We start from the raw sequence: 26594 nt of genomic DNA, 5'->3' as shown, positions 1-26594 counted from the left end.
TTCTAGCAAAAGAAACAATACCCGCTCTTCCTTAATAATCATGTTGATATGTTGACACCTCATTGTCACGTCGAAAAGGATTTTTCCTCGTTTTCAATCCAATCGATGGACATTGGTGGGCAACATAACGTACTTATTTACTTGAAATTGAATTGCGTTGATGAGATAATACACCCAATAACTTCGGAGAATATACAGACTTAGAAAAAGTACACAACATACACGGTATTTAATGAGGAAAAGAGATCAAAACAGCAGTAAGCCGGCTAAATTATGATATGACAGTAGAAGCCGATTACCAGTTCCAGATTGCGTTAGAAACTCCAAACGTTTATAAATTAATTATTTCCAACATCTGTCCAGAGGAACATTAACCAATGATAGGAAGGAACTCCTGAAGGCGTCAATTACAAAATGCATACTAACCACGACCAACAGAGATAGTTGGAGACTGCAATACCGACGTGGTTTCGTCGATCTAGTCATATCCGTCTGTTGTAATCACTCTAGGGTCCACAATAATTGAGTCAGCACGCTATTGTCGATATAGGTCTATGTTTTGGTATAGTCCTTTATAGCGGTTCCACCCGATTTACGGTATTTTAAAGATTTTACCTAAATTTTTAAACAAACTAGTAGTAATGATCCTAGCGTTCACAACACTTCTCCACCAATATATGTAAGTCTACGTTTAAGTATAGCACTTATTGAACGGTTCCTCCAGATTGTCGATATTTTGAAGATTTTACTTACATTTTTGACTGAACTACCTGTAATCTGACATTTAAAAATTTTCAACATAGGTTCATGTTTTCGTAGAGTTCCCATATAATGGTACCTAACGATATTCGATATTTTGAGGATTTTACTCCCCATTATTCCCCATATAGCGGTATCTCCTAATTTTAGTTGTTTATTGACCGATGTATCTGTAATTTGACATTACAGGTTCCCAGAGTCAAAAAAACTTCTTCACCAAAAATTGTTAACATAAATCCATGTTTTGGTATACCTCCCTACTTTAGGTGTTTTGCGGATTTTAGCAAAATTTATTGAACAAAATATATGTATTTTGATATTGACATTTGATAAAAATGTTCCTCTAAAAATTGTCAACATAGGTCAACAATATAGGTCCAATCTAGCTGTAAATTGATACAAATCGGTTCAAATTTATATAGTCCTTTATATATCCATTTGATTTTTTATTTCTTTGTTATCGACTACCGCGATATCTCCGCTGTTTGACCACCAGCGCCTACCTACTTTGTATCATTGTGAAGATGAGATTTTTTACTTTCATTGTTATGCTTTGATTTTGGAGGTTCGTCAACCAAAGCTGTGATATTCGTCATTATAATTGTAATTCTATATATACGATACATTTTTTGTGCTACTTTAAGAAATTATTACGTCTTTTCTCTAAAATAATTTTTATTTGTTTGTTTTGTTATTGTTGAAGATTCAAACTTATGATTGATTAGGTCTGCAGTATTCCCCCTTTGCACAGTGGTCCCACTTGTATGGAAAGGAGTGCCAAAAATAGTTATAATCGAGCTACTGCCTCGAAATTTTAAACATAGTTTTATAATGAGCCCAAAAGAGAGAAAAACAATTTTAATGAATGTACGTCCACGTTTAGGTATAGCTCCCATATAAACGTACCTCCCGATATTCGGTATTTTGGCGATTTTAGCAAAATTTTCCAATCGATTTGGCTGTAATTTTGCATTTTGTGTTTTGAGGGAACAACATACCTCCTTGCAACAAATGTTCATTATAAGTCCAAGTTTATATATATGTAGGTCCCATATAAACGTACCTCCCGATATTCGGTATTTTGACGATTTTAGCCAAATTTTCTAACCGAGTTGGCTGTAATTTTGTATTTTGACTTCGGAGGGAACACTATACCTCCGTGCAAAAAATGTTCAATATAGGTCCACGTTTAGGTATAGCTCCCATATAAACGTACCTCCCGATATTCGGTATTTTGACGATTTTAGCCAAATTTTCCAACCGATTTGGCTGTAATTTTGCATTTTGAGTTCTGAGGGAGCAACATAGATCCTTGCAAAAAAAATATAAACGTAGATCTCCATTTTCGGAATTTGGCGATTTTACAGACGTGGTATAATGGGAATAACTTACAGGGTGGCAGCTGGGGGCAGCTGGATCTCGTTTTATCGTAAACTTTCCCCTGTATTTTAAAAAATATATGGATTTGCCCTTACGGGGCCAACATTAGTAAAACTCAACATAAATTTATAGTAATGATATTAAAAATAGCACAAAAAGTCATTTACAAAGAATTTATTTTTAAGGAAGTTAGAAAACGAATTTTCAATATTTTTTTCACAAACATAGTCAATTCCATCACCTATAAGTTTCATTTTGGAAACTGCACATTTTCCTCTTAAATTTTTTTTTAATTTCACTCATAAACTACAAACATACAAGTCTCAACTTCTTCGATTTAACTTGACATATTACCGCTGTAAATTGGCAAAAATAATGTTGGATATTAAAAATTTAATGTGTTTAGAGAATATTTCTTTCAATCGCAATAAAATTTGTCGCTATAAAATTTTCGATTTTTGTCCACTGGCCGAACCACAGTGCATTGGCTTAACTTCATCATTACTTTCTTTACAGAGAGTAATGTATACAAAACGCACCTGCAAAATATCTACATGATTTCATCCCGGCGAAGGGAAGCAAATTGATAATTAAAACATTATATTGGTAGCGATCAGTTACTTTTGCAGGCTGTCAGTGCGTTTTGTAAACATTACTCTCTTTAAAGAAAGTAATGCTGAAGTTAAGCCAATGGGGGAATACTCCAGACTTAAGCAATCTTATGCCCTGTTTCTCTAAGACGATTCGAATTCAAATTCATTCGAATTACTACCAAACTCCTATTGTTGTAGGAAATGTTTGTTTTATTGAAAATAAAAAGAATTCAAATATTTTTCATAAAACTGAATTGTGGTAGTAGTTCGAACGAACAATGTTTTCAGAGAAACTTCCAGTAAAATCTGAATTACTTCTTTATGTCATGTCATTACCAAACAATAAAATATCTTATGGCTTTAAACTCAATCTGTATTAAACAAATTACGAGATCAGTATTGTGCGGATTAGAAGTGCATGAAATGTCATGTCTGTTCGACAAAATGTACGATATATCAAGAGTTTTCCGTGGAGTATATCTCGAAAATCAATTAGAAACTAGTTTTACTGTCTTAATCAAAATGTTGTATTCCCATTTTAGATAAATTTGTTGCTAAATAGTAGGATAAAATATTGGAGACAAATTTATTGTTATGAGTCATAAACTGCTAATATCTGTTATTAGTATCATACCCATCTAAATTTTTTCCTATCATTAACAAAGGTGTGGCTGAAAGCAACCGTAAAAGAAAACAATTCTCAAAGATTGGTTGTATGAAATTAAAATCTGCTGTATTTTACCCTCCGCCTAAAGGAGTCGTTTTAGTCCAGTACATCCATTTGCCTAGCTCGAGCGCATGATAACTCTCGAACGGATATACCGATTTGGTCCAATTTTTGGATTTGGCAATATTTTGTCCAAACTTTATGCCATATCGATCCGGGTACTTCCCCACAAGACATCAAAATGTTTCGCTAAAATAGTGCGCACAATAACTCTCGAATGTCCTAATCGATTTCTTCGAGATATAGATTAGGTTCGAAATTGGATTATAAAGGTTCGCTCCGTCATTCAGGTACCTCACTTTGAACATTCCAAAATTACTTCCAGACGTACATATATCAAGTGTCATGATGGTCTTAAGATACATCCCTCACAAAAGTTCAATATAAATGCAGGTTATGGGCTGTTCGAGAATCCATTTGACATTTTGACCAATGGTACTCCATACGGTCTTGTTTACAGCGATATTCTACTTCAATATTTTTGTCGGAAAGTTTATACGTCGATAAAGGCCACTCTGAAACTCCCTGTCTACATAATTTTTTGGAAAAATATATTGGTTATGTAGCTCGAATTTGACCTGTCTATAGATAAAAGACTCAACTCACGCGGTTGTTTTCCACAAAACAAAAGTTAGAAAATTTCATAAGTTTACCTCCACTGTGCCGACAGAAGTGAATAATCTCTGGGCATAGTTCTTAGAAAATTTTTAATGTCATCGATCCATAAATATCTGCTCGTACAATTATGATAGAAATAAGCCGGAAAACCCATTGAGGTATCAGATGGAATGTTTTCGACTTAACAAGTTTTGTCAGGACTTTGCAAAAATTTTTCCCAGTTTTTCAAAGATATTTTTTGCCAGAGATATTTTTTGGCCAGATATGGATTTCGAAGTCTCAAGCATTACTGCAAGTAGAATACGGAGTCCATGAGTCGTAGTTTGTATGGCCCGAATCCTGATAAAAATGTTTTCTTTTTTTTTGTTTCTTAATGTAATGTTTTAATTTTTTACTTGGCTTGCACGGACTCTATCACTTCTGGTTAAATAGTAAAGTTTATGTGTTTTTATATTTTTCTTACAATAGCTGGATATACAATCAATTTTGAAAAAAGTCTAATATAAGTCTAATTTGCACTCGCGGATTCGAGTTATTCTTCTATTTGGGGTTATTTATTTCAATTAATTAGTGGTACCCAAATAACATTAAAATAGATTTTCTTATCAAAATCTGTCCTCGTGGTCAAAAGGGTGTTCAATTGAAAACTTAATAAGGCAAAAATGACGCAAAACTTTTTTAATGGGACTGAAGAAGAAATGGCGTTACGTTCGAGCCGAACATAACACATTAAAACACTGTATATCTCTATTCGACATACTCGCAAACAATATTTTTGAAAATTCGGATAATAGCTTCGATATACTGAAAATCTTTCGATAGCGTAAACGTGGCCCTATGTATATTAGTAATTCTCTGTGGGTATTAGAACTCAAAAAAGCCAAAAAACAGCTAATGTGGTTGAAAATTCTGGGATACACCAAAACGTAAACCTGTATGTGTAATATTCATTTGAAAGATTTTCTAGTTATTGCGTTAATTCTGTTGTAGACGTTGGGTAAAAACTTCAAAATACCGGGCGGAACTTTTGTATGTGGACCATACTGAACGTGGTTTGATATGGTTAAATTTCAATTCTAAACATCCAAGGACTAATAAATATATTATACTGTGTTCCAAAATTCAAACTTATAGAAAAGCAAGTAAGCAAAGGCTATAGTCGGACGGGCCAACCATGTAATACCCTACACCACAACCTGTAGGAATTAGCTATGTGCAACCGCCTCGCACGCTTAATTTCCGGGTTTCGATTCCCATCAAATTGCCTACGGTGGCAAAATACAACTTAGTAATGTTGGCGATATTTCCTGAGTATTTCTATACAAGTGGCAACTTAGGACACGCCGCACAGTGTTGCTTCAGTGGACAAAAATCCAAAAATGTGTTCTTGACTTTTTTATAATTTTATGGTTTTATTTTATTGAGAACACTTCAAATAGGACAAACCTCAAAGATGTTGTCGATATTTGGTGTTACTATAAAGTTATAGCTCGTTAAACATAGAAGATTTTTCATATGTGACATTTACTAAAATGTATTTAAAAAAGAAACCCATGTTCATGGAAATTTTTTAAAGATGTTATTGACATATTCCACAACTTTTGAATAGGGAATTAAAGAGTGGTCGATAGTCTTGCAATTTATGAAAAAATGTTTACATATAATGTGTATACATAAAGTACCGTTATGTTGATTGAAACAGTAACGTGTTATACAAAACTCACGAATTTCGATTCTTTCATGGAGTGTATCTAAAAATTGCAGCAAATTGCAGTTTCGACCATTTGGCACATGAAACAGACATCCCTTTCGAATTAAAAAAATGCAAAGTTTACATCCCATAAAATCCGATTCTCGGAGCCACAACCATATCATCATAAACAATTTGTACGAAAGGAGCAAGAATCCTTGTTTTGCCTCAGTGGATAAATTCACTTTTTTTTACTGCTTCGTTTTATTTTGATTAAAACGCTTTTACGTTGGCGAAAACACGTCAAAAAGCTCGAATTTGAAATAATTTTGCCGATAGTAGATGTCACTGTTGGGATAGAAGTGGTTCATTTAAAATTGGCTGAGTTATAGCAAAATCGGGGAAATATATATATGTGGGGGCTATATCGAAATCTGATCCGATTTTTAACGAAATCGGTAAAACTGATCAGAGGCCCAAGCAAATATCGCATATTATTGAAGGCGATTCAATTAAAATTGGCTGAGTTATAGCAGAATCGGAGAAATATATATATATGGGGGATATATCCAAATCTGAACCGATATGGACCAAAATGGGAATTTTTCATTCCTATGCCCGCATAAGTACTTGTATAAAAATGCATCGACCTAGGTCAACTCCTTCTATTTTTGTCCACGTTTACAAGGAAGCGGCAACACTGTGCGCCGTTCGGACTCGGCGATAAAAAATAGGTCACATATCAATAATTAATTATGAATCCATTGATATAAGTGAAGCCTCCCTTGTCTTTACTGGGATGTTTGTGGGAAAAAAATATATAAATTATACAAAATATTCGAAAATTGGAAAAATCACATTGATTAGCCCCTCCTGCTACATTTCAAATTGTCTTTGAATATCAGGTTTCTTTTTGGAATACAGCTAAAATAAATAAATATATGTATATACCATGCAATTTGTAGTGTTGGGCAATCTCGTTCATTGAGCGGTTCGATCTTTTTCACCAAAAAGATCCGGGTCGTTCACTTCGTTCGTTGGCTCTTTTTAATTCAATAAAACATTTTAGTCCATAATTTTTTTTGAATATCGTTCATGGTTCCTCTTCTCTACATTGATTGTTTTGTGTGTGTCAGTTTGTATGGGGCTATACCAAATCAATTTTAGTAAGCAAACTTCTGAGTTTAGGAAAAGTTTGAGAATTATTTTTTCAAATTTGTAATTTTAGTTGGAGCCGGCAGGGGTTTTTGGAACTTCTGGACTATTATTTCAGGAAGTATGACTTACCTAGGAAATGCGACCAGAATAGGGACTGCGAAAAAAATAATCAAATAGACCCGATAAGGGTCCTCAAGCTCCATTTTTCCCAAATTTTGTGAGGGGGTACTCGAACTACGGACCGATATAGTTCATATTCCAACCTAATACACGACTGAATGAAATAATACGATGTGTAAAGCTTCGACCAATCAACATATCCCTTTGAGAGTTATCTTGCGGATTTGCGGCGCAAGTACAATCTGCTGAAAACAATTCAAAACGATTCAAGAGGATTCTTAAATTTCCCTTTTCCGAATATTGTGTAGTGGGTACCCTAAGGTGTGGACCGATATAGTGTTATCCGATCTATATCTGGAAGGAATAATAATATATGGAAAGTTTGGAGCAAATCGATTGCTCACTTCGCCAGTTATCGTTCACACAATTTTTCAAAAACAATTTTGAACTTTTTTGCGCACCGGCCACCTAGACATTAAGAGAGACAGATGAACGGACAGGGCTAAATAGACTCCAAATTATCTGAAACGAATTTCATCCAAACATACTTGGGGTCTAAAACCAATATTTTGATGAGACACATTGTTTAAGTTAGAATCGATTCTACAACTTTAAATTGGACCTATGAATTGCATAGGTGTATTCGTTGAAATCTCCTCATGCCCATTTATTACACTCCTGTAATAGTATGAGAGATTTCAACGAATATTGATTTGACAACCGCCACTTTTAAACATCTATGCAGATGTCAACACAACACTAATAACAAACAAATAAAAACAAAAGATCGATCGACAGCTTGAATCGCAAGCAACACCCGCGCTTTATCGTAAGCCTTTGTACATATCGTTGTGCATTAATTAGTAAAGGTAATATTGTTTACCAATAATAAACACCGGCAGTTGAGCCAAACCTTTTATTAAAACTATCGTGTTTTATTTTCTTATTCTATTTTCATTGTTACCGACGGCCAAACGCACGCATTGGGCGTACTGGCTCCATTGGGGAGTCTTGCTGCACTTGTTTTCCCCCAAGTCCATATAGTGCGGACTAAACATTTGGTCCTTCGAGCCGGATAAACATTTGATCCAATCGAGCCGGATATTCCAGTTGGCATAATTTTGGAATTAAAATACAGTCCACAACATAATTGCAGCTTTCAACTACCATCGGTACGTATAGTGCAAAGTGAGCAATAAATAAAAACAAGTGTTCGTTCGTTTGTTTGTGGCCATCTCGTTTTGCAACGTCACATAATCCCTTTTTTGTTAATCGGTCAAAGTCCAAATCGTGGACAGACGTACATACATACGGGAATAAGAAACCAAAACAAAATTAATATTTTTCGTTTTAAAAATTTCGCATTGTTTTTTCTTCTTCTAAATTGTCATTTACTTTTCTTTTGTTGTTGCAAAAAGTGTAGAAAATATTCCCTAAAATATTCCTAATCTACATTGATTTCGTTTTGGTTATCATTAGCAGTGTAAATATACAAACATATGTATATTCATAAAAATACACTGATTACATATTTACCCTGCACGGCCTATTCGTGGTCCCTTCTGTGCTGGTACACACACGTTTGTATTGATACATACTCCAGCATCGTCGTTCTGTTGATCTGTCCAGTCGGTCAGCCAGTCAGTTGCATGCGAATGTATACACAGACGCATGTACGCATAAATATTGCATTTTGGTAATTCCGCTTTCTGTCGTGTGCGTTTTTATTGCACAGTCTCCCGCCGGTGTATTATTACACAGTACCCGGTCAGTAAATTAGTACTGTGACACATATTATATTTTATAGTAAATATAAAAAATCGGTTTCAGGGAACTTTTTAATAATCTTTTTGGAATTACGTGCACCCTACAATCGGTCAATTGGACCTTTTCTTGTGTAGGGAGTTATTTAAACATATTTATTGCGATTTGTGTAATTTTTTGGCATTTCAATATAGTTTGAAATTTTCCTTGCATTTTTGGACACAAATGCGCTACATTCGGTGGCTATTTGTATAAATTCGATATTGCACCCACCCTACAGTCGCTCAATTGGATTTGTTCTTGTGTAGGGAGTTGTTTACTTGAATTTCGTGATTTTTTCGGAATTTTGATATTGTTCGAATTTACTGTTTAAATTGACGCAAATACTCTACATTCGGTGGTTATTTGTATAAATTTGATATTGCTTGCACCCTACAATTGGTCTTTTTCTTGTGTAGGGCATTTTGTACACACATTTTTACGAATTTTATAATTTTTTTGGAATTCTGGTATTGTTCGAATTCCCAGTTATATTTTTTGGCACAAATACACTACAATCGGTAGTTAGTTCGTGTCATTTTGGTCGAAAGCCGATATTTATTATTGGCTTTGAATGCAAATTAATATCGCCTCGTACCGTTTTTGGTAATAATCTTGTAAATTAAATGGTAATTTACAAATTATACATAATTTTTGGATCTTAAATTTGCTATTGTTATTCTTAGACAAATTTGTTGCTCATAGACAATTGTCAATTGTATTTTTGGTTGCTTTTAATTTGCAAAATTTATAGATTTTTTGGAATTTTGAATATTGTTTTAAACTTCAGATTGCAATTTTTAATTAGCACGCTACAATTGGTAGCTTAAAAATGTCTCTTTTTGTTGAAAATAGTATAGTTTAGTGTACATTTTACCGATTTAAATATAGTTTTAAATATTCTTTCTGAAAGTTTCGCTTTGTGGCTTTATATTTTTGTACTTTTGTGTCATTCGCCATTTTGTTGGTTTGTTTTTCCTAGTTTTCACTAATATGGCTTTCACTCCTCCACATTTATTAATTCGGGCTTCCAAGTCTATCGTGACATTCGCTGAACACTTCAGTACATTAAAGGAAGACGAACTTGACTTTTATGGCCTCGAAGTTTATTGTGAGGAAATTGAGAAATTGTGGAAGAACTTTCAGGGAACTTTTCAAAAATGTCTCTCTCGTATAGAAAAACCGGAAATTCTTCATTCGATTTATGAGGAGTCGTATCAACCATATGTTAATTGTTCTTCAAAGATAAATAGTTTGTTGTCAAAATTTAATAGTTCTGCTAAAATGTCCCCGAACACAATGGGTAGTTCGGAAGATTCGTTAACAAAACGTCCAGGCGATATTTTTTCGGAAAGACAGTCTTGTGATGTAGATGTTAAAACCGTGAGTTTGTCTGCCCATCATTCTCGTGATGTGGGCACACAGGCATCTAGCTCTACAATATTTAGTATTGAGAGTCCTAGAGTAGGACCAAACTTCGTTGCTAATCCCACAAATTTTGATAACATTCATAAGCTTGCGTTACCTCCTTTGGATATAGAGGTGTTTGATGGAAATTTTCTTAATTGGCCCACTTTTAGAGACTTGTTTAGTGCGGTTTATATAAATAACTCCCACGTGACAGATATTGAACGCTTGTGTCATTTGGTGAGTAAAACTAGTGGTGAGGCTCGAGAAATTGTCTCGAAGTATCCTTTGACTCATCGGAGTTTTAATCTTGCGTGGAATGAATTAAATTCCACCTATGATAATCCACGATTACTTGTTCATAGCCACTTAAAATCGTTGTTTTCGCTTCCAGTACTAGATCAGGAAACTAGTTTGGGACTTAAGTCTATTCAACGCGGGATCAATAGTTGCCTTTCGGCAATGGCAATTTATGAAATACCTACGGATAATTGGGATCCGATCGTGGTTTTCATTTGTTTACAAAAATTGCCTAAGATCACACACGCTTTATGGGAGCAAAGTGTGACAAATAAGTCTCGTCTTTCAACTTGGAAAGAATTAGATGCATTCTTGACAGAGAGAATTCGAACTCTTCTGTGTTTGCATGAAATGAGAAGTGTTGGCACTTTGTGTAATTCGACTTGTAAAGTGTCTCCTAAATCTTGTACTTCTTCTCCTCACTCTTCTCCCAGTCCTAAACACTTTTCGACACCTCTTCGTTCGTCTCCTAGTACTTGTTGCGTTCTTTGCACAGAGCAACAACACAAATTAAATGTTTGCCAGCAGTTCGTAAATTGTACGCCGTTGGAAAGATTTAAATTGGCCAAAAAGCATCGTTTGTGTGTGAATTGCCTACGGAAGGGACACGAAGTCAAAAATTGTGCTAGTCGTTCTTGTCGCAAGTGCAATCAGAGCCATAACACTCTATTGCACAGAGATCGCTCTATGGTGAGCAGTCCGAGTCATATTGTGACTCCCAGAAGTTCGAAGTTGTCAGCTATAGCTTCCACCTTTCGGCCTAGAACCTTAAATTGTACCACAAGTTCGTCTACATCTAGCACTCCGTCGACATCGGTCGATAATTTAGTTCGAAAATCTTTCCACGTTACGCAAGAAAGAAAAGTTCTATTGGGAACAGCGCTGGTGAATATCGTTCACCAAGGTGCTTCATTTCCTGTTAGGGCGCTTATCGACCCGGCTTCTGAGTCGTCTTTAATTTCGGAAAGACTTCAGAAGGATCTGAAACTCCAGGTTCAATCCACGAAATCGACAATCATTGGAGTTAATAGTACTGTCGCAGCTACATGTCGTAAAAGCTGCTCATTGAAACTTTGCAGTCGTGGTGACAGGTCGTCTACTTTTGAGACTTCGGCGTTGGTAGTAGATTCCATATCGAGAAAACTTCCAACCTTTTCGGTCACTTCGGACCTTAAGTCGGATTTGTCGAATATAGTTTTGGCAGATCCTCAATTCGGCGAATCGCGCCCAGTAGATATTTTGATAGGAGCAGATTTGTACCCGAAGATAATTAAAAATCATTCTCTTCGGCTTTCGTCTGGTTCGCTGCTCACTCAAAACACATCGTTTGGATGGATTGTTACGGGTCCTGTCACTTAAATTTGCTTTTTCGTAAATCGTACGGAAAAATAGTTGTAAAGTGGCCCCAACCAAACATAACGAATAGCTCACGTTGCACTATCGTTCGCGGGGTCCCTAATGGCTCTTTCGTTAGCCAGGTCTATAGTGATCTGCACAACAGCTGGGTCCCTAATGGCCCAGTTGCTTGTTTGGTCCCTCATGACCATATTTACCGCGGGGTCCCTAATGGCCCAATCGTTTAGTTTGTAAGCCTATCACATGGTCCCTAATGGCCATATTTACCGCGGGGTCCCTAATGGCCCGGGGTCCCTCATGGCCCATCGTTTAGCATGTAAGAATGTTTTTGAAAAAAATGAAATGCTAAAAACAAAAAAAAAATCAAAATCGTTTGAAAGAAAAAATGTAAAAGGTTATGCTCACGCCTGCACTATACATACTAATGCTGAATACTTACATATATACACATACTTTTCTATCGTATTTGTTAAAACATCTGGATGTTTCAAGGGAGGCGGCAAATGTTTAAGTTAGAATCGATTCTACAACTTTAAATTGGACCTATGATTTGCATAGGTGTATTCGTTGAAATCTCCTCATGCCCATTTATTACACTCCTGTAATAGTATGAGAGATTTCAACGAATATTGATTTGACAACCGCCACTTTTAAACATCTATGCAGATGTCAACACAACACTAATAACAAACAAATAAAAACAAAAGATCGATCGACAGCTTGAATCGCAAGCAACACCCGCGCTTTATCGTAAGCCTTTGTACATATCGTTGTGCATTAATTAGTAAAGGTAATATTGTTTACCAATAATAAACACCGGCAGTTGAGCCAAACCTTTTATTAAAACTATCGTGTTTTATTTTCTTATTCTATTTTCATTGTTACCGACGGCCAAACGCACGCATTGGGCGTACTGGCTCCATTGGGGAGTCTTGCTGCACTTGTTTTCCCCCAAGTCCATATAGTGCGGACTAAACACACATCTTTTGTCGTATTTTGTTTTTATCCCCTTTAACCTAAATCCTGAGGTATAAAATAGGTGGCGAGGCGACCCCATGTTGCAATATTTGTATAAAAACTCAAATTTGACAACTTAACTGAAAAGTGGTTCTCTACACAAAACCCATTATATATTAGGCAGTAGGCCCGTTATCTAGCAGACACTTTATCGCAATTTGCATCAGGGGAAAGGTCAGTAGTTTTTTTTATTATTTTTTTATTTTTATTTAAAATATTTATTTTAATAACAAATTATTAAAAAATTTAGTAATAAAGCACTAGCAACACAGGTTATCGGCTTATCAGTAGTTATTATTCCATATGTAGGCTACTTTGCCGATATATGCCCTCCAAGAATTAAAATATGGACCAAAAAAAAATTGTATATTTTTCATACAAAAGTAATGGTCTATGTCACCCGCTTATTATTTCGATTTGTTACAAAAGGCAAAAGAAACTAAATATATCCTCCATACTATGGTGGAACGTATAAAATATAACCTAATCTACTTCTATGAAATGGTGAATTAAAGGCTTGCTCAATTAACAGTAACTAATTTAGAAATTTTATATATTTTCAAATTTTCATTTAGATCAATTAGAGCTCATAAAAACTATAATTCTAAATCCTTTAGAGGTCAATTCAAGCACATTAATTACACAAAATTACTCTTAGTAAAAATAACATAAATACTCAAAATGAAAACAAAGTTTTTTTTATTTTGTTGTGACATTTACGTGAGAATAGACAAAATTACTTCAAAATTTGTCCCAACTTCGGAGTGGGAGAATGAAGAAAAAATCTTAATAGTCTTGTTGTGAGTTTGTTTGACTTATTGAAATTACATTGGCGTTTAACATAATTCCAAACAGACGTTCAGTCAATAAGAAATGCATAAATATAAAATTTTTGGTTGCCAAGCATCATCGTGGTGCCACCATCAGAACACAAACACAAGAGCCAACCAACCGACAGCCAGACAGACAAACACAGGAATAAAATGTGTTTCCTTCACACAGCCACACACAAAAGTAAAAGTGTCAAAGATAAATGGAAATTTATCAATAAAAATCGCTATTTTCATTTTGTTGCCGCCGTTGTTGTTAATCGTCTGCCATGAAATGGAAATGCAATTTTAATGGAACCAATGTGACCAAATTAGAATGGAATCTTATGTTTTTTGTTGGGTGGAAAGAGGCAATAAAAATTCCAGAAGTTACTTTCACTTAAATGTTTATTAATACTTCGACTACATGTTAATCGCATTAGAATTTTTTGTTTTGTAAAAAAATCTCTGAAATGGTCACGACTTTCAGTAAAGTGGGCCAATAAGATATGTAAACATTTAGTAAAATATTTTTTTTTTTTTCAGATAATTTATGGTTTGGTATGAATATTGTGGACGATTTTGTTAAATGACTCAAATCGATTAGTAGATGTCATCAAACATCGACAATAATTTGTCAGACGGGAGAAATTTTAAAACATACATACTTCAGGTATGTTAAACGAAAAATAAAATACCTTGGAATATAAAAGTGGCTTGCCTTTCGATTTCCTTATGTTTGATGCTTCACATTGTGTCCAAAACAATCGGACTCTTTCTTTTCCTCTTCACTAGCATAACTTCAGTTTGAAATATTTGAAAGCATAGTGGATATTGTAAGTGGGAGAGAAACATAACTTGGTTTTGCCCCAAAAGTTTGTAACTTACCAAAATAATGAACGTATATAAGGGTTATGACTTTTTTACAACCTCATATCCCTGTATCATATTTTGATTTGATGTGATATTTAGATAAAATCCTAATTATATGGTGATTCGATAAGAAAATGCTCACGCACATTCTATTATTCTTTGAAAGTTTTCCTATATCAGCTTTATGACAAAATTTTAAAGTCACTATAAGTAGATATATAACTGAAAATAAGTTTCAGACCGATTTAGCTATAATTTGACATTTAGGGTTCTTAAGTGTCAATAAACTTATATAACAAAACTTGTGGACATAAGTCCACTTTTTTGTATAGCCCCCATATAACGGTACCCCCCGATTTACGGTATTTTGACGTTTTTAGCTACATTTTCAGACCGATTTAGCTATAATTTGACATTTAGGGTTCTTAAGTGCCAATAAACTTATATAACATAAGTTGTGGAAATAGATCAACGTTTTGGTATAGCCCCCATATAACGGTACCCCCCGATTTACGGTATTTTGACGTTTTTAGCTACATTTTCAGACCGATGTAGGTATAATTTGACATTTAGGGTTCTTAAGTGTCAATAAACTTATATAACAAAAGTTGTGGACATAGGTCCACGTTTTGGTATAGCCCCCATATAACGGTACCCCCCGATTAACGGTATTTGACATTTTGGGTTCTTAAGTGTAAATAAACTTATATAACAAAAGTTGTGGACATAGGTCCACGTTTTGGTATAGCCCCCATATAACGGTACCCCCGATTTACGGCATTTTGACGTTTTTAGCTACATTTTCAGACCGATTTACCTATAAATTGATATTTAGGGTTCTTAAATGTCAATAAACTTTTATAACTAGTGGACATAGGTCCATGTTTTGGAATAGCCCCCATATAACGTTACCGCCTGATTTCAGGTATTTTGACGTTTTAAGTCGCATTTCTAGACCGAATTAGCTATAATTTGATATTTAGGGTTCTTAGTGACCAAAAAACTTATATTCGAAAAAATTATGAACCTAGGTACATGTTTTGGTATAGCCCCATATAACGGTTCCTTCCGATTTTCGGTATTTTGAGAATTTTAACTACAAGTTTTAACGGAATTATCTGTAATTTGAACATTTGACATTTGAAATTCGTAGTGGTTACCACACATCTCCACCAAAAATTGTCAAGAAAGGACGATGTATTGATAAAAAAACCCCCATATAACGGTACCTCCCGATTTTCAGTAATTTGATGATTTTAGCTACAATATTAAACCGAACTAGCAGTAATTTGACATTTGAAGTTCTTAGTGGTCACAACACCTCTCCATCAAAAATTGTCAACATAGGTCCATGTTCGGATATAGCTCCCATATAACGGTACCTCCCAATTTTCAGTAATTTTTCAATTTTAGCTACAATTTTTAACCGAACTAACTGTAATTTGACATTTGAAGGTTGTAGTGGTCACCACACATCTGCATCAACAATTTTCAACATAGCCCCAATATAACGATACTTCCCGATTTTCGGTACTTTGAGGATTTTACTTAAAATGTTTAACTGAACGTAGGTCCATGGTTTGGTACAGCCCCAAAACAAACCTCCCGATTTTCCGTACCTTAGCTTTATTTTTTGGACGAACTTTCTGTAATTTGAAATTTAAAAGCCAACAAAAATTGTTCATTTAAGTTAATATTTGCGTATAGCCCACATACCTCCGAACTAGCTGTTAATGACATTTGAAGTTCACACGTTATGTACCGATTTTCGGTATTTTGAGGATTTTAGCTGCAATTTTTAACCGAATTAGGAGTTATTTGACATTAATGGCTCCCATCAAAAACTGTCAACATAGGTCAATGTTTTATTGTAACCCCTATATAACGGTACCTTACAAATTCTAGCCCACCACATACATAGTTAGATATAGGCACCATAAAAAAGGGCCTCCCGAATGAAGCATTTTATGTACATTATCTGACATGTTAACGTAGCCACTTAAAGTTGGGGACAGGAATGAAAACTAATTATTCCATTTTAGCTCAGAATTTTTATGGTGGAGGGTATGAAAAGTTTTTTAACTTGTTCAGTATTTAAATGGAATAAAACTTGTTTTAGTCAGTAAAAGTCAAAAGGTCATTCATTCGTGCAGCAAGAAATAATTTTTTGAGAAAAAAAAACGGTCAACGTTTTGGTATAGCCCCTATTAACGGTATTTCCCGATTTTCGGTATTTGGAGGATTTTAGCTAAAATTTTTAACCGAACTAGCTGTAATTTGACATTTGAGATTCTGTGTTGCACGAAACTTCTCTATCAAAAATTGTCCGTAGGTCCGTGTTTTGTTATAGCTCCCATATATCTGTACCTCCCGATTTTCTTTTGAAGGTTTTAGATACAATTTTTAACCGAACTACCTGTAATTCGATATTTAAGTTTTTCTGTAGTCCCGAAACTTCTCCATCAAAAATCGTCCCCATAGCTCCATGTTTTGATATAGCCCCCATATAACGGTACCTCCTGATTTTCGGTATTTTGAGAATTGTAGCTAACATTTTTAACCATTAATTTAAAATTTGAGGTTTTCTACGGTGATGAAACTTATTCAGTACAAATCGTCAACTTAGGTCCATGTTTTCGTATAGCCGCAAATAATATACCTCCCCATTTTCGGTATTTTAAAGATTTCTAGCCATGTCCGTCTGTTTTAGTCTTTCTAGTGTTCGCAATAATGATGTGCGACTCGAAAATTGTTAACCACATTCTGGCACTGCAGCACGATAGGAGACCAAAAAAGAGAACACACGTGTGTTTTTCCCTCTCACATCAAAATTCGTGGTTAATGGCCTCAAAAGATTTGTCAGGCTCATATCTTCTAAACTGCTAGATATTTTAATATGCTTTCGTAGGAATGGTTGTAGCTCTTGTCATAAAGAACAAAAATTGTGAACACAAAAAACCCATCAAACTTCATCTTGAAGGTCGAAGTCGCTAAGGTATAATTTCTTCTAAAATTTATGCAAACAACGACCCAGCAAAAAAAGTCATTACTTACAAATATACCGTAAAAGTCATTATTTTTACATGGGGATGTCATAGGGCGGAAGTACTTCCTTAAATATTTTTTTTAAGTACATACTTAACCACATACCGGCAGTCGAAAAGAAGCTAAAAAGCATAGTTCTATTTTTAGAAAAAATTGAGGTGAAATTATATTCAAATTCAACACTACACATTTTTTGTTTTTTTCTTTTTCATTCGATACATGCTAGTTTTGAACACACGAACTTCTGATGTGTAGCCAAACACACTACACACTAGGCCACTCGCTCGAACAGCAAGGGTTGGTTTAACTCATCCATGTACATCAACATGTTTTTGTAATTTTGTAAACAAAAAACACACATGCCGACGCTGAGCTTTGAACACACAACTCTAGAATTTGTAGTCGGACACACTAGCTCTGTGCCACCATACTCATTACTTAGTAAGTAAGGATGTAACTAGTTATGTGTTAACTGTTATATATGTACTGCGTGATAATGCGGAGGGTAATGAGTACTCATTACCTGGTAATGCAGAAAGTAATGACATGTGCCTACCAAATTGTTGCTGGGGAACAACAAAAATGTACCTTAGATCTCAATAAACAACTTTTTAAAACATGCAATCGCAGGACAAATGATTCCAGTAGGGCCATTCTGTAACTTTTTAACAATCCGACAATCGACAACGTTGTCGACATTAAAAATTGTTTGTAGTAACGATTGTGCTATTCTGTAAAAATGTAGACAAATTGACAACAAACATTCAAAAGCTTTCAATGTATTCCTAAACAAAACTTACACACACACCAAAGGCAAATCCAATATTGAACATGTTTGTCGATTTTTAAACTAAAACAAAAGTTGTCAAAATTTGTTTACAGAATACTTTGGTAATTATGTTGTTGAAACGAATTTTCGAAAAAATAACAATATGGACTGTCGTTAAGAAGTTACAGAATAAGCCAACTGAAAGACAAATGCGATTTTTATATTTTTTTCTGCTGTTCTGACATTTGAAGTTTCCAGTGGTTAAAAAACTTCTTCCCCCAAAAGTGTTTAGGTATAGCCCCCATATAACGGTATCTTAGGATTTTAGGTATTTACAAGGTTTGGTATGTTTTTTACGAAACTACCTGTAATTTTGTGAGCAAAGTGGATGCGACCAACAACAAAAATTAAAAAATTCGTGTCATAATATAAAAAATGTAAAGATGCAAATTGCTTCTAAACATTCCAAAATTTTCGAAACTTAATTTAGTTTTGCCATTTTTTGCAGAACTCAAGCAGAAAAAGGCTTACCAACATGTCAAATTTTGTAGAAAAAAACTCATTTTAAAATGAGAAAAAATGGTTATATTATAAGCGAGTTTTTGAAATAAAGGACTATTATTCACGCCTTAACTTAAGCTGAATAATTTAGGAAATTTCCTAAGCTCATTTTTCCTACTTCAAACAATTCATCTAATTAGCAAGGGTTACCAAATATTTTACTTATAATATTGGTCAATTTTCCTTAAAGATTTAGGTACCTTCCAAGCATCCGCAAAATTTGCCACAAGTACTAATATGAAGCCAAGGTTCTGTGGATTTCAAAACTGTTTAGACTTTTTGTGGACATCTGCTCTTTGGGCAGTTATGACCAAAAGCTTATATCGGTTTTTGGATGCTGAATTTATATTTTATGGATATTTTTCAAGTATTTTTATTATCCTTTCTTATATTTATGTTCAATACAATGTTTTTTGTGTTATTAATTATTTCTCTTTATTCATTATAATAAATAATTTTCCTTTGCTGGACCACGCCAAAACCGGGGCATTCTCCCCACAATGAGAACCAAAAATACTTTATTACACATAAGTCTGCAGAAAAAATAGATTAAATCTTATAAAGTACTGAAAAATATATGGTAACCCTATATGATAAGGTGGTGTTGTGAACTCTGAGTTGATTATTAAAACCCATTCGGTTTGAATATATGGTTAACATCTGCCGAAATAAATCGAAATATAAATATTTTTGTTGCACTTTTTTTAGGCCACCAGGAACCATTGATAAAAACTTTAGTTGATATATTATCTAGAAGTATTTTTGTCACACCTTCCCATGTAAGGACCACCACTGTGCGTGGTGCAGTGGTGAGCACGTCCGCTTTGTACTCAGAAAATCTGCGGTTCAATCCCTGACCAGAGCATCAAAATTTTCGGCGGTGGCAAATTCCCTCAGCATAATGACAGCCACATTTAACGGCATCGTTTACGTATTTTGTGGAGTTTCCCTACATTTTTTACTAAGGTATCTATAATTTAACATTTGAGGTTCCCAGTGGTCACAAAACCTTTAAAACAACAAGTAAGAACGGCGTTAAGTTCGACGCAGCCGAACTTGTTATACCCTCCACCACGAGTTGTATTAAAGTAAAACTGAACAATTAGTTTCCTTTCGTTTATGAAGAAGACTTAATACCAAATTCCAGCAATTTCGGTAAAACAATGTGGCTAACTTTCAAATTACCGAAATTCGGGAGGTGCCGTTCTATGGGCGCTACATGAAGGCGTGGACCTGTACGGACAAATTTCGGGGGGAAAGTTTAATACTACCAACGAAGACTAAATACGAAATTTCAGCCATTACGATGGACCTTTTTCGAAACATTTGTGGTGGGAACGTTTTATACCTCTAACGAAGACGAAATACACATTTTCAGCCATTTCGGAGGAATATTGAGGCCACAACCTTCAAAATACAAAAAACCGGGAGGTACCGTTTTATGGGGAGTGACCATATACCGACAAATTTCATATGGAAAGTTCTATACCCCAAATGAAGACGAAATGCCAAATTTCAGCCGTTTCGGAGGAATATTGAGGCCACAAACCTCAAAATACCGCAAATCGGGAGGCACCATTCTATGTGGGCTATATGATGGCGTGGGCCTATACAGACAAAATTCCGGGGAAAAGTTGTATACCCCCAACGAATATTAAATACCAAATTTCAGCCATTTCGGTGAATTTTTGTGGCCACAACCTTCAGAATACAAATTTGTACAAACTTTTACAAAATGTTGCAAATACTTTTCACTTGTGAAGTTATCGAACAGGCCTAATGTTACATTCATATAAAGTCAGGGATTCGTTAGGAATATATTAAGAGTATTTTCTCAATCTAGGCATGTAAGAATACACCTATATTACCCTTCAAAATCTTCGGCACTTTTAAAAGAAGGTCCGATTGCAGGAATACTAAACGTTTTAGAGAAAAAAGTTGTTTATTTTTAAATTAATTTTTAAAAGTCTCAAAAATATCATTGTCATAAAAAATGTTAAGTTTTCTCTTACAAAAATTCGCGGCTGTAATTGGGTTAATTATAACCCCCATATTATGATGGAGGGTATAATTAGGTCCATGTTTGTGTATAGGCCCCATAAGGTGGCACATCCCGATTTTACGTATTTTAATGATTTTTGATAAATTTTTTGACCGATCTACCTACATTTTGACCTATCTACCCGTAATATAACATTTTATGTTCCCCGTGGTCTCAAAACTTATCCACCAATGATTGTCAGTAATATAAAGGGTGTTTTTTAAGCTAGATAGAACTTTAAATTGTAAAAAGTAACACAAAAAATTAAATTTTGATGAAACTTTTTTTTTTTATTTGTTTCAGTATACTCTGACAAATCATCATGAATAGACTCACGCTTGAACAACACTACGAAATTATCCAAATTTACTTTGAAAATCAGTCGTCGATTCGCGCAACGCAGTTGGCAAATGACCCGTTGTTTTTTCGCAAAATTGTGTTCAGCGATGAGGCGCATTTTTGGCTTAACGGGTTTGTTAATAAGCAAAATTGCCGCATATGGAGTGAAATTTGGCGATAAGTTGATTTCGAGAAGTGGACCTGTCAATTGGCCTCCAAGGTCGTGCGATTTGACACCTCTCGATTATTTCCTGTGGGGCTACGTGAAGTCACTGGTTTATGCTGATAAAACAGCAACAATTGATGCCTTGGAGGCCAGCATTGTTCGTGTTATTCGTGACATACGGCCAGCAGTGCTCGAAAAAGTGGCCAAAAATTGGACGTCCAGAATGCACTTCGTCAAGAACAGCCGCGGTGCCCATATGCCCGAAGTCATTTTCAATTGTTAATGTCACGTATTGATCTTTCGAATAAAAAAAATTTTTGATTATAATTTAATTTTTTGTGTTATTTTTTACAATTTCAAGTTCTATCGGGCTTAAAAAAACACCCGGCCCCCTAGAACGGTACCGCCCGATTTTCGGTATTTGTTTAGTTTTAGCCCCATAATCCGGAATAAAAAGTTGGGCTTGGCCGAAATTAAGACCGTATCATCTTCCTGCCTTTATTCAATAGCATATTTTGGGATTGGATCTGTGGTATCTTCGTCGTCTTCGCTAGTAGTGGATACCAATAGTTTGGAAAAATGCTCTTTCCGTGTCCTGAGCGCACTATCTGTATCTGTTACCAGATTAGCTTGCTCGTCTCTATGTGATGTTTCTCTTTATGATAGAATTTTCTGACTTCATTCTTGCTCCAATACATCTAGATTTTTGTCACACTCCCGATTTTCCATTTCAATGTTTTTCCTGAGGAAAGGACGTTTCTCCTCTCTCTCCTTTTCTCTCTCGTGCGCTACGCGTTGCTAATGTTGGTAGATTAGCCCTTTATATGCCGCATTCTTCTCTTCGATTGCAGCACGGCACTCCTGGTCATACCATGGGTTCCTTGGTGGAAGTCTCTGGTGTCCCAATATAGATTTTGTAGATGTTTGCATGGGGCGAGCGATGCTTTGCCTCTAAGCTGCATTGTCATCGGGTGGAGGATTGCCTGATTAAGCAACTGGGTCAATTGAGTGGAATATGCTGTGGCTATCTGTTGTGATTGCTGCTTATCGATGTCGATGTTTGCTCCTCGGAGCGATCGCACATACAACAAGTTCTATGAACGTTCTCCATCTATCACAACGTGATCAATCGGATCTGGTGACAATCATGTGCAGTATGAATGTCGAGAAACTTAAATCTGGTACTTCTAAATACCCTGTTTTTTACCGCAGGGAAATCTCTGAACCTCATTTCATTGTCAAAGGTTTCACTATGGAGATTAAATTTCCCTAGTGTTTGGCCAAAGATATTCTCTTTTCCAATTTTGGCATTGAAGTCTAGGCGACTTTATTTTTAATATCATGGACAGCATAACGGTCATAAGTTTCTTTTAAGCGCTCGTAAAATACATCTTTGGTCCGCTCGTCCATTTCTTCAGTGGGAGCATGAGCGCAAATAAAACTGATGTTGAAAAATTTATGTTTTATCTAGCAAGTCTTTTAATCACCGGTGTGAAGCTGGAGACAAAAAGTTTTAACCTCTGCAAGTACATCTGCCAGTCCAAATATTACAGATTCGCGTGCATTACTTAGCTTCTTTATCCGATTGGAAGCATCGTGGACCAATTGGATGTGTAGAGTAAAGTGTACTGTAGCTGTATTTTGCAGTTTCAGTTTACAGTGTTGTATCAATCCCCCTTTATTTATGGATTGTATCAATATTATAAGTCCAGTTTAGATTTTAGGACGCGCGACTGCAATTAGTGTAGCCACTCCATTCGGCGAACAAACGTCCATAGTCATCCTGTAAGTAGACAAGAAAATAGAAAATAGAATAAAAGTATAAAAGGGATTTTTTTCTATTAAGCTTAAGGACGCTCGGAGTTCCTTCCCCGTAGCCATTTAAGACTTCTTGAGAAAAGGACAATAACTAAAGGCTAAATGCTAAATAGATATGAGGCAGAAGAGAACTCATAGTGGCCGAAGAGTCTGTGTCTAATGTTGTTTAACATTGGATAATGACATAGAAGTTGTTGTATGTTTTCCGTCTCCTCCTCTTCCTCGCACAGCCTACATTAATCGAAACTATTGTCTCAAGTTCTGTATCTTACGTAGCAGTAACCCCGTCATGACCCCCACAGCAATTCTGATCTCAGCCTTGTTAAGGAGTAACAGGTAAGAAATTCTACGACTCGATATAACCGGCTAGATAAGCATCGAGATCCTACAACCGGGCTTTTTCTGCCATTTGCGAGCAGATAGATCTGTGTAGAAGTTGTTGAGTTTATTGGTTAAGTGAATACAAAGTTTCCTCAATTTCAATATTTGTAGAGTCGATCTTGCACGTCCCAGCTCATAGGCAATTTCATTTCCAATAATGTCACGGTGTTCCGGTACCCAGCAGAAAGTGATTTCGTTCTTCAGCCTTCCTAAAAAATCTCTACACGTGTTAACAATCATGGACTTGATATAGCAGGATTTGAGTGCCTGGAGTGCCACCTGGCTGTCCATAAACACCATTATCGTTCCCTCAGAACCACGCAAGTTGACATGAATCAATTCTAAGACCTTCACAATGGCTAAAATCTCCGGTTGAAAGACGCTACAGAATTAATTCAATTTATAAGACCGGCTTAGATCCAGTTCATTGCAGAAGAGTCCGGCTCCTGTGCTCTCTTGCCCAAGCTTTGTGGAAGTCATCTTCCATGAGTCCAGTCATTTCTAGTTGGAATCAAGATCTTTGACGTTTTGAAATTCATTATTGGCAAGAGGGTAAGTGATTACCTCTCTTGCCAGTAATGAATTTCAAAACGTCAAAGATCGTGATTCCAAATGTAGAATGAGAGTTTAAGTGATTCAAAACGTCAAAGATCTTAATTCCAAGTGTAGAAACGTGTCCAGAACGCGACTCACTCCAACACTTCATCTCCCTGAGCCTAAAAGCACTTCTGGCTGCGATGGTTTCAACTAGAATAATTAGTGGCTTAATATCCAGCATTGAGTTTAGCGCAGCCTGCTGTGTGCTTTTGACGGCGTCGGTGATGAGGATTGATGCTGCGCCTTGTACTTTATCCCTCTTTGACTAGTTTGACTTGCTACAAAGTACATGCCACCACACAAGACATTCATATGTTAAGACGTGACAGACCACAGTTTTATACATCCAATGTATAACCTGAGGTGTTAACCCCTAACTCTTGCCTATTGAATTCTTACAGGAGTAAAGTGCGATTAAACCTTTCTTTGCGCCTTTCTCAATGTTCACATTCCATCGTAGTTGATGGTCAGGGACTACAACGAGATATTTTGCTTCCGTTGAAAGACTTAATTCTATGCCATCCAAAACCGATTGTTGGCCCAGTTTATCCTAAAATGAATTTTGATCCATGAAAAGCTTTTGTAGACAAGTGAGGTATCACGTAATGGACCTAATCCGGACTATAGCCTTTGCTTACTTGTTTAGATGGAAACAATTCCTGAAATTTAGCCCTAATACAACCAGTAGACACGCCCTAGCTATGTATATACATATAAATTCTATGCAATGTGTATTTTTCTATAAGTTACACTAAATAGGACACAGTGCCCTTGGTGTATTATTTTATTTTATTTGTTGCCTTTTTCGTTATCCTCCACCCCACCACTGACAAATGGTTTACCATCCCAGGTATTTAATAAAGCTCCTTAAGTAGCCATCATAAAATTTAACTTTTTATAGAATTTTCATTAAAAAGTTATAAAAAAAACCAAGTATTTTTATGTAGAATGGACTTAAAAATCAATAAAAAAAATTACTTAACACGACTTTTAAATTTATTTCAGTGACCCTTAAACAGTCGAATGCTATGTTCTTATGCACAAAGGTACTTCTGTCATCAAGTGTATCCAAATTACAAAAACACACACTCATTTCGGATACGCCCAAATTCAAAAGTTAAGCCTGTAAGATTAGTGGGTTTTTTTAATATCTCATGGAAACGGTCATAAAAATAAAACTTATTTATTTACGGAAAATAAAAACAGCGAATGTCTGCCACCGGCAACACCATTAATGTAAAAACGATAATCGCAAATAAATTAAGAAAGGTGTTCTCTGTATGTATTTTTTATATTTGGAGATACGATGTAATAAAGGTGAAATAAGAGGTGGTGGAAAGCGATAATATTTTGTTGTTTTATTACTTGTTTAGATGATTTTTATAGTCAGAAATTGTTTTGTTTTTTTCTGTTTTTATGTGTTAAACAAATTGTTTGGAAATTGTTGGAAATTCAAAATTAAGATTAATCTATAGTATGGAATAAAATCTACTTCACACTGAAAAGAATGTCCATGCGCATATTTTATGTAAAACTTATATGTTGGGTCAAGGTGGTAAATTTTAAAGGGTAATTAATTGATATTGGACACAATTTGTTTTCGTTTCGGGCCATTCTATGTTAATTTACCTAAAAAATAAAACAATCACAAACCTCGGTGTAAAATGCCAATAAAATTCCTAAGAACAAGTTTCCCGTAAACATAATTCCCCTTTCTTTAATCATTTTTCAACAGATTCAATATAAACTGTTCTTTTTATTTCTTTAAAAAAATTTCCAATAAATTCCTTGGCATTAATAAAGTCATAAATAACCATCAGAGAAGAATTTTACAGCGCAAATAACGAACGTGTTTGCTCTTTCTTCGTTATATCCTTTTTCGTGATACGGTCCTAGAGATTTTTTTTCTCCCCATTTAAGAAACTTTGTAGACAAATCGGAATCTAAAATGTAAATTGATTTATAAATAAATTTCTGTGTTTTTCCACTTTTTACAACAATAATTTCTTGAATGTTGTTGGATTTGTTTTAATTTGTTAAAGTTCCTTTAAGTGAGTGTGGGGTTTGCTGCTTTGGGCCGGATAGAATAAAAGTAGAATGTTTGGTTCATTAACACTTATTCCGCTTTAGCTATGAATAATTAAAATCCATTAGGAGTTGTTATACTATTTTTCTTATTTTCTCTTTTTTGTCCTGTTTATTGTGTTATTTTTTTAAAGAATGGTTCCCAATTATTTCTAATGTATAAATACTGTGGACAAGTGTCT

The sequence above is a fragment of the Musca autumnalis genome, unplaced genomic scaffold (assembly GCF_047663935.1).
Source record: "Musca autumnalis isolate F117 unplaced genomic scaffold, ASM4766393v1 scaffold_2, whole genome shotgun sequence".
In the NCBI taxonomy this organism is placed as follows: domain Eukaryota; kingdom Metazoa; phylum Arthropoda; class Insecta; order Diptera; family Muscidae; genus Musca; species Musca autumnalis.
This window is presented reverse-complemented; position numbering follows the sequence as displayed.